The sequence below is a fragment of the Sorex fumeus genome, unplaced genomic scaffold, assembly GCF_029834395.1.
Source record: "Sorex fumeus unplaced genomic scaffold, SorFum_2.1 ptg000051l, whole genome shotgun sequence".
NCBI classification, from domain to species: domain Eukaryota; kingdom Metazoa; phylum Chordata; class Mammalia; order Eulipotyphla; family Soricidae; genus Sorex; species Sorex fumeus.
Genome location: NW_026606108.1, coordinates 26,107,718 through 26,116,143, shown reverse-complemented (window position 1 = coordinate 26,116,143; position 8,426 = coordinate 26,107,718). Strand labels below are relative to the sequence as shown.

The window sequence follows — 8,426 nt, the reverse complement described above, 5'->3', positions numbered from 1 at the left end:
AGTTCCTTTCAGTTTTTTGATGAATCCAGATTTTGCCCAAGTTTAACATTTATTCTTGATGGCACCTTATCCCTTACCTTCCTAGTGAAATGCCAGAGGTTAAAATTTCTTATGGAAATTCTACTTAACAGAAAGCTTTATTTTGCATAATTACAATCTGGCTCAACCTCAATTCATCCAACATTTATGATAACATTTAAAGGTCTCAGAAATGCCTCTGAGATGTTTGTTCTTCCTTCCTTTCTTCCTTCCTTCCTTCCTTCCTTCCTTCCTTCCTTCCTTCCTTCCTTCCTTCCTTCCTTCCTTCCTATGGGGCAGTTTTTACAGTGTACCCAATTCTCTCTCTCTCTCTCTCTCTCTCTCTCTCTCTCCCTCTCTCTCTTCGTGTGTGTGTGTATGTGTGTGTGTGTGTGTGTGTGTGTGTGTGTGTGTGTGTTTGTGTAATAGCAGCACTGGGCAACTCTCCTTTGATTAACTAGATTCCCATTCATCATTTCCCTTCAGTTCTAACCTGAACTAATGCTCTTTAAAACTTACTGCTCTCAGTCCTCACTTCACTCAGAACCCTTGGGCTGAAATCTGCATATATTTTACAATCTACAATGTAGTAATTTATTATTAGTTATTCTACTTCTTCCCCTATTCATTAAACAGCATGATGTCTAGTCACACAATTTGGTTAAATGAAAATTTGCACATTCAAATAGTTACCATTTATATAAAAGATAATGTAACTGACATGTTTTGAATTATGTTTCTGGGAAATTATGTAATTTTTATGTTATAATTACTCACTGACCTGAGTATTTTAAAGTCTGAAAGTGTAAAAAAATGTAATTTAATTGCAATGAAAAATTTAAACACTACGAAAATAAATTATTTGAGGAAATAAACCAAACAGTTGAATTTCAGAATTATCTTGAAGTTGCAATATTACTAAAATATATGTGACAAAAATTCAGTGTTATTAGAATTGTAACTTCTTTTATTCCTTTTCTATTCTGTCTTCTCTAAGAAACAATGCTGTTCTGATGAATTAAAAAAAATAATCACTGCTATCCCATCAGTAACACAACTGGTGCTAGAGAACATCAAATGGTAAATCCAAGCATATTAATTACATCATTAAAGTAGCGTTTGGTACACTGCTGAGATACATTACAATAACAATAACCTTTCTGTTAATAGGATTCACTACCAGCATGTAATGCAGAAGTTGCATACAATGAAGATATCCCATTCCACCACCTCATGGCATAAATCAGTACAGTCAGAGCAACAAAGAGTGGCTATTTCCATAAAAATGACATTAAACTATTTTGCGTGTGTGTGTGTGTGTGTGTGTGTGTGTGTGTGTGTGTAATGCCACAATTTGAAAGCCAGATAAACTGCTCTAGAGAAAGCAGAGTTGCTTGGTTACATCTGCTAAAAACAATCTGTGCTGTGTATGAGAGCTCATGTCAGCTCAGTAATTACCACAACTGAGATAAAGCCTGTGCTAAATGTCACCTGCCGCTGACAAGCACAGGAAGCCAAGCACCTCTAAATGAGTCAGTTACTCTAGAGTGCTTAGCTTTACTTGCAGGCTAAATGCATTTGTCTTGCACATAAAAGGAATATATTTATATTATATATCTCGATATATATTTCATATGCTGCAAGAAGAAAAAATTACTAGAAATCCACATCACTCAGTTAGAAGTGCATTATGTACAAAAGTGAGTAGAATCAATCAGGTTGAAGGAGAAAGATGAAGGTATTAATGAGCATTTATCTGTATCAGGCAGAGTCTCCCACCTTGGACCACAAATTGGTCGTTAGCCAGTGCAATGCAATTTTCCACATTCTGGAATAATTTCCAAAAGACAGCCAAGGTCCATACTGACAACACCCAGCCAATAACAGAGAGGTACATTTTACTTATATCTGCATATAAAGTGTATGTACACAATGTGTATTCTAAAGTACTTTTAATAGCAAGGGATTTATTGGCATTTAAATAAATATGTCAATAAAAGTTGAATTGGTAATGTTTGTAGGAAGAAAACACCCTCTCTCCTATTTTATTTTTTAAATTCCTCTCTCAAAATTATTTTCTTTATTTATAATTATTTTTTTAGCTCTCTTCTAACATGGCATAATTAACAAAGGACTTAAATGATTGCCTATTTTTTTCCTGAAACTTAAATAGAACCCTATATAGAGGAACTGGAGTGCAATAAGCATCAAAGCCCAGAGGAAAATTCTATATCTAGAATAGGTTATTCTCTACCAGTGTAAGCATAGTATTAATAAGCATTTATCTGCATCAGGCAGAGTCTCTTAATCTTTACCAGGATTATAATATGGACCTTACAGAAGTCTATTCTGACAGTCTTTTCATTACCTTTATGTATTTTCCAAGTTTCAAGATCTGAGCTTCAAACCTTGGCCTCAAGAACATTATTTTTAGAGTAATACAGGTAGATTCAATTTATGGGATTCACTCTCGAGAACTAAATTGACAACTAGTCGCCAAATTAAATATTCACTGTAATGTATTGGTACTGTAGAGACTGAGACTAAATAAAAAGACTATGTAAGTAGCCAAAGTGTTGCAGATGTTACTTGATAAGTTTGGAATTCAAATCAATGAGTTTGATAAATTGAAAATTTACATGCTTTCTTGTCATCATTGGGACAATCTTGCCAGTACAATGGGGATATTAGAAAACTTCTGCATGTAGCTCCAGTATACATGTTCTCATTAAGGATGTGTTTGGCAGTGGGGTCAAAGATATGCAAACTATTAATAATATATCATTTATAAAATTTGTTTTTTAAAAAATATGGATTGCTTCACGAATTTGTGTGTCATCCTTGCAAGGTGCCATGCTAATCTTCTCTGTATTGTTCCAATTTTAGTATATGTTCTGCCGAAGTGAGCACTCATTTATCAGCTTTCTATAATTTACCAGGCACCCGTCCCGAATAATTTTCATACTTTCTCCTGCTTATTCATCACATTGATCTCTTTCTTTCTCTCTCTCTCTAGCTCTCTCTCTGTCTCTGTGTGTGTTTGAGAAACTCAAATTATTTCAAGTTTACAAATAAACCTAATTGAGGCCACACAATCCAAGAAGTATTTGCTTTCTTCACCAAACACTTGTTAGTTGACCCACACAGGACTACTGATTTTAGACAAATCAAAGTTTTATACAAAGAAGTAAATGAAAATACACCATAGTTTAAACTTGAGAATAATTTTCTGTGATCTAGAATTAGCAAGAGCAAATGATGGGTCAAGGCCAAGTGCAAACTATTTCCTGTTCTTGCATGACTTAAGACCTAGGAATGGCATTTTCATTTTTAAGCGATTGCAAAAATAAAAAGAAAACTACTTTATTATTCATACAATATATTAGAATTTAGTTTTCAGTATTCATAACTTTTTTATCATAGACTCATATATTTATTTAGTTATTTTCTATGACTTTTAATGCTCCAGAGTAGAATTGAGAAGGTCCAAGGGAGGTAATGTGATTTGTACATCCTAAGTAGACTGTCTCCTTTAATCAAAATTTCTTTCTATCTCATAGTGTAGTGGGAAGATATTTTTCAAATCTTTTATTAGTTTGTCTCTTGAAGTTGATTATTGTGAGTTTAAAGTTTTGGTCACATTACATATTTAGAGCAGTCTGTTCATTAAAAAAATTCTACTAAATTAATAAAAGCCTAATTTGTAGAAAACCACTGAAATTACTTCAAATATGTGATAGTTACAATTATGGTTATGAATATTTCAAATAAAAATTGATTCAGAAAAATGAAAAAGTGCCAACAGATCTTTTAAGTACCCCCACAAGAAATCTGAATGAGTCAGAAGGTTGCATATTTCTCTATAAAGATCCCATGGTTAGATATCTATTCTTAGCTTTGATTGCACTCAACTCTGCAATGTATTTCAAGGTATTCTTTGTCATTATTTGGATTCACTTGTATCACTTGTATCACTTGTCATCCTGTTGCTCATCGATTTGCTAGAGCGGGTACCAGGAATGTCTCCATTGGTCCCTGTTGAGTGCTAGTGTAGCCCAATGGCATCTGCTTGCTCCAGGAACATGAAGATTTGTCAGTGTGCAGTAACAATTATTTGGATTATCATTTTAAAATAGTACCCGAATTTTATCACAAATTTCTTTCTTTTCTTTTCTTTCCTTTCATTTTCTTTCCTTTTCTTTTCTACTTTTTTTTTCTGTCCACATCCAGGTGTGTTGAGGGCTTACTCCTGGTTCTGCATTCAGGGATCAGTTCTGGCAGGACTTGGGGACCATATGGGGATTGAACTCAGGTCAGCTGCATGCAAGGCAAGCACCCTACCTGCTGGACTATTGTTCTGGCCTTATTATAAATTTATTTCTCCAAATAATAATAGTGATAATAATAAAATGGAAAGTCAGTTTCTTGAAAATGAATCCCTTACATTTCTGCTTGGTCTTGATTTTAAGAAAAATCCTAACATGTGAAGATTGATATTAAAAATGATGTACTTATTAGCTCCTATATGTAGGTTCCACTTAATCACTTAATCACTTAACTTCCCGTTAGTCGTCGATTTGCTCGAGCGGGCGCCAGTAACGTCTCCATTTGTCCCTGTCGTGTGCTAGTGTAGCCCAATGGCATCTGTTCGCTCCGGGAACATGAAGGGCCTCAAACCGATCGTTCATGATCTTGACGAAGAAGTCTGACCATCTGGAAGGTGGGCGGCCACGCAGTCTTTTGACATCCCGTGGAATCCAGTCGGTAACAGCTCTAGTCCAGCGGTCGTCTTTAAATCTCATTACGTAACCAGCCCATCTGATTTTCGACACCTTGGCAAATGAGACAGCGTCCCTGATTCTTGATCGTCGACAGATGTCAGAACTCCGGATTTTTTCTCTCATTTGAGTGAAACATGATATTCCAAGCATAGCTCTTTCTATTCTTCTTTGGGAGACCTGAATAGTGTTCTCATCCTGTTTGCGTAGGACCCAGGTCTCTGAGGCATATGTTAATGCATGAAGAACAGTGGAATCAAAGAGATGTGCCCGGAGCCGGAGGTTCTTTGTCCTCTTAGCTATTTCTTCGACGTTCTTGAAGGCGTTCCAAGCCGCTCTCTTCCTCCTGCGCAGCTCGGGTGCCAGGTCATTTGTCATGTTGACCTCTCGACCTAGGTACACATAGCTGTTGCATTCGGAGATGGTCGTTCCATTGAGAGCGAATGGGGCGTCAGGAACAAGGCTGTTTCTCATAAACATTGTCTTCGTAAGATTCAGCTGTAGTCCTACATTTCCACACTCACGGTCAAAGTCGGCCAGCATTTGTGCCGCTTGGCTGATGTTTGGTGTTATTAAAACAATGTCATCAGCAAAGCGGAGGTGGTGTAGTTGCCGACCATCTATCTTCACTCCCATTCCTTCCCATTCCAGTCATCGCATGATGTTCTCGAAGGTGGCACTGAAGAGTTTCGGTGAAATGGTATCACCCTGCTGCACCCCTCTCTTGACATCAACGATCACTTCTTTGTAGAATGGTGAGATCCTGGTAGTGAATCCGCAATACAGCTCACGGAGGATCCTGATGTATTGGACTTGAATGCCCTGATTGGCTAGGGCTTCAATGACCGCTTCCGTCTCAACAGAATCAAAGGCCTTCTTTAAATCAATGAACGTTAAACAGAGCGGCATCTTGAACTCCCGAGAAACCTCAATGAGCTTGATTATCGTGTGGATATGGTCGATGGTGCTGAATCCTTTGCGGAACCCTGCTTGCTCGCATGGTTGTCCTTCATCTAGTGTTCTGCCAATCCTATTTAGGATTTATGTAGGTTCCACCCATACAAAATACTAGCTTGTAGAGATCCACTACTTTGAGTAAGCATCTTGATGTAGTAAGAAATGTTATGGTCAGTCTAATTTCAGAAATTTACATCTAAATACTTCCCTCTACTGTCAGAGAAAAGTTTACTTAACTGGGAAAAGCAGTGCTACATTCAAGGTTCATGTTTTTACTTGTCTAAATGTGCGTATACCTGATTACTGTAGTGCAATTGTATTAACAGACTGTGCAGGAAAGATGTTTTATGTTTTATGATTTTTTAATTATCTAGGTAACATGTGAACAAATGATCTCTTCTAAAAATGTTAACACCTTAGAAATAACTAACATAAGTACAGTACCAAATAATTTTACTAGTGAATTCTACTAAACATTAAAAGAAGAATGTTTCTCAAACTCTTCTAAGAAATGATATGAAAGGAATTCTAAATTCATTTTCAAGGAAAAATTACCCTGATACCCAAACCAGATAAGGATAATACAAGAAAATAACACTTTAGACCAATATCCCTGATGAACCTAGAAACAAAAATCCATAACAATTTATTAACAGACCTAATTCAACAACATATTAAAGAATTATTCACCAGGATCAAGTGATACTTATTTTAGAGATGTGACAATGGTTCAATACCTGCAAATCAATTACTATGATGAAACACACTTTAAAAATGAAAAATAAAATAATATCATCTCAAGAGATGCAAGGAAAACATTTTAAATATTCAGCACCTCTTAATGATAAACATCTCAGTGGTGGTATAGAGGGAGCATACCTCTATGTGGTCAAGGCCATATGTAACAAGCCACTGATTTATACCATTCTCAGTGGTAAAAAACTGGATACTTTTCCTCCAAGATAAGTTGTAACACAAGACATCAATTCTTATTATTTTTATTTAACGTAAAGTACAAGAACTGTAAGTCTAAGCCTGAGAAATTATGATTTACATGCAAAACTTAAATAAGAATTTAAGTATTTATATACCAGTAATTTTTCCCACCATGAATGTCATATATCTTGCCATTTATGCAGATCTTAATTTATATATTATTAGATAACCTTTGTGGTTTTCTCAATGAAAAATGTTTCTTGTTATAGTCATTCCAATATATTGTTTTATTCTTTGTTATTGTTTTTGTGCTTAGGTCCACATCTGACAATGTTGGCAGTTCTAGGGACTGAATATGCAAGTCATTTGCTTTACTACTTGAACCCATTTGCAGTATATATTTTTTATTTTCTCTATAGACTACAACATTTTGTACTTATTTATGCTAAAGTAAGTGAAAAGTTGCTTTTTATTAAAATATAAAATCTGTATACTTTTGTATTAATGGGATAGTTAGATCCTTAGGTTAGATGTAGGTTCTAATGTCGTCTAATTTGTTCTCCTATCCTGGATTATAATCCTCAGAGGAGTATTCAAATAGCTGATAGAGCATAAAGTATAAACAACTATAGTGTTAGTTAAAGAGATGGCCTTGCGATTAGCATTTTTTGATTATTCTTCATATTATCTGGCTTTATTCTAACAATAGCCTTCTTTTTTTAAAATTTTTAATAGTGAGACATGAGGTACAGTTGCAGACTTACACATTTTTGTGACAATAGCCTTCTTTAAGTACTGTTTTGTCTATCATAGGGGCCTATATTTTCTAGACATTCCATAATTCTACAGTTTAACTGTTACATGTAAAAATGAAAAATTCCCTACATATTATAATGAATCAGAGTTTTTTTTTTTCTTTCTAGCAATCAGGATCACTGACTGGTGAGATTTTGGTGTAGAAGAATAGTTTCAGATGAAAATTGTTCAGGAAAATGAGGTTATAGAGAATTCAGGTTTGGTTTACTGCTCCAAGTTTGGGTGAAGTCATGAAAATTCTGATGTTCAGTAATGATACTCAGTAGCAGCCAAGAAGAATTATTGTCCATAGTCATCTGAAGTGAAGTGTTTTAGGTGTGGTCAAGGTTCAGAGAAAATATGTTAGCTGTTCCCACATGGCTCTATAAAAGGCAATAGCTAGTTCTAATACTGCCCATCTTAGAGAGAGAATAGCTAAATCTGAATCCATAAATTCTTGCAGATGGATACAGTGAAAGCAAGGTATTGCCTGACTCTAAGGAAATTCTAGGTTTTCATTAAGAACTAAGACTTTTCACCTAAGTCAAACAAAAACTTTAAGCAGATATTGCTGAAATTCATTTCAATTTGAATCCACAACCTCAATTTTACCAAGATGGGATATTGATACAGTGAGAGTAATCTTCAAGGATCAAGATGGGGATCTGAGAGTAACTGAAAGACTTTACTCACCCACTGAGTTTTTATTGACCACTTATGCATATCTTTTCTATTGTTTGATAATAGATATCATATATCATCTGAAGATATTATATATCCTTCATCTATGGGAGTTACCATGAAAATGAGTAGAATTCTTATTATCTACATCTCTTCAAAAAATCAGACATTGGGGCTAGAGTGATCGTAGGAGCGGGTAGGGCGTTTACCTTGCACACGACCTGGGTTTGATTCCCAGCATCCCATATGGTCCCCCAAGCA

At 35.4% G+C, this 8,426-nt stretch overlaps 1 non-coding gene across 1 annotated transcript; it reads right to left on the bottom strand.

The window, feature by feature from the left end:
• Window positions 1–2,822: 2,822 nt before the first annotated feature.
• Window positions 2,823–2,928, bottom strand: LOC130033249 (U6 spliceosomal RNA). The gene has a single exon (XR_008793950.1). It is a non-coding gene; the product is annotated as a U6 spliceosomal RNA (small nuclear RNA).
• Between the last annotated feature and the right edge of the window lie 5,498 nt (window positions 2,929–8,426).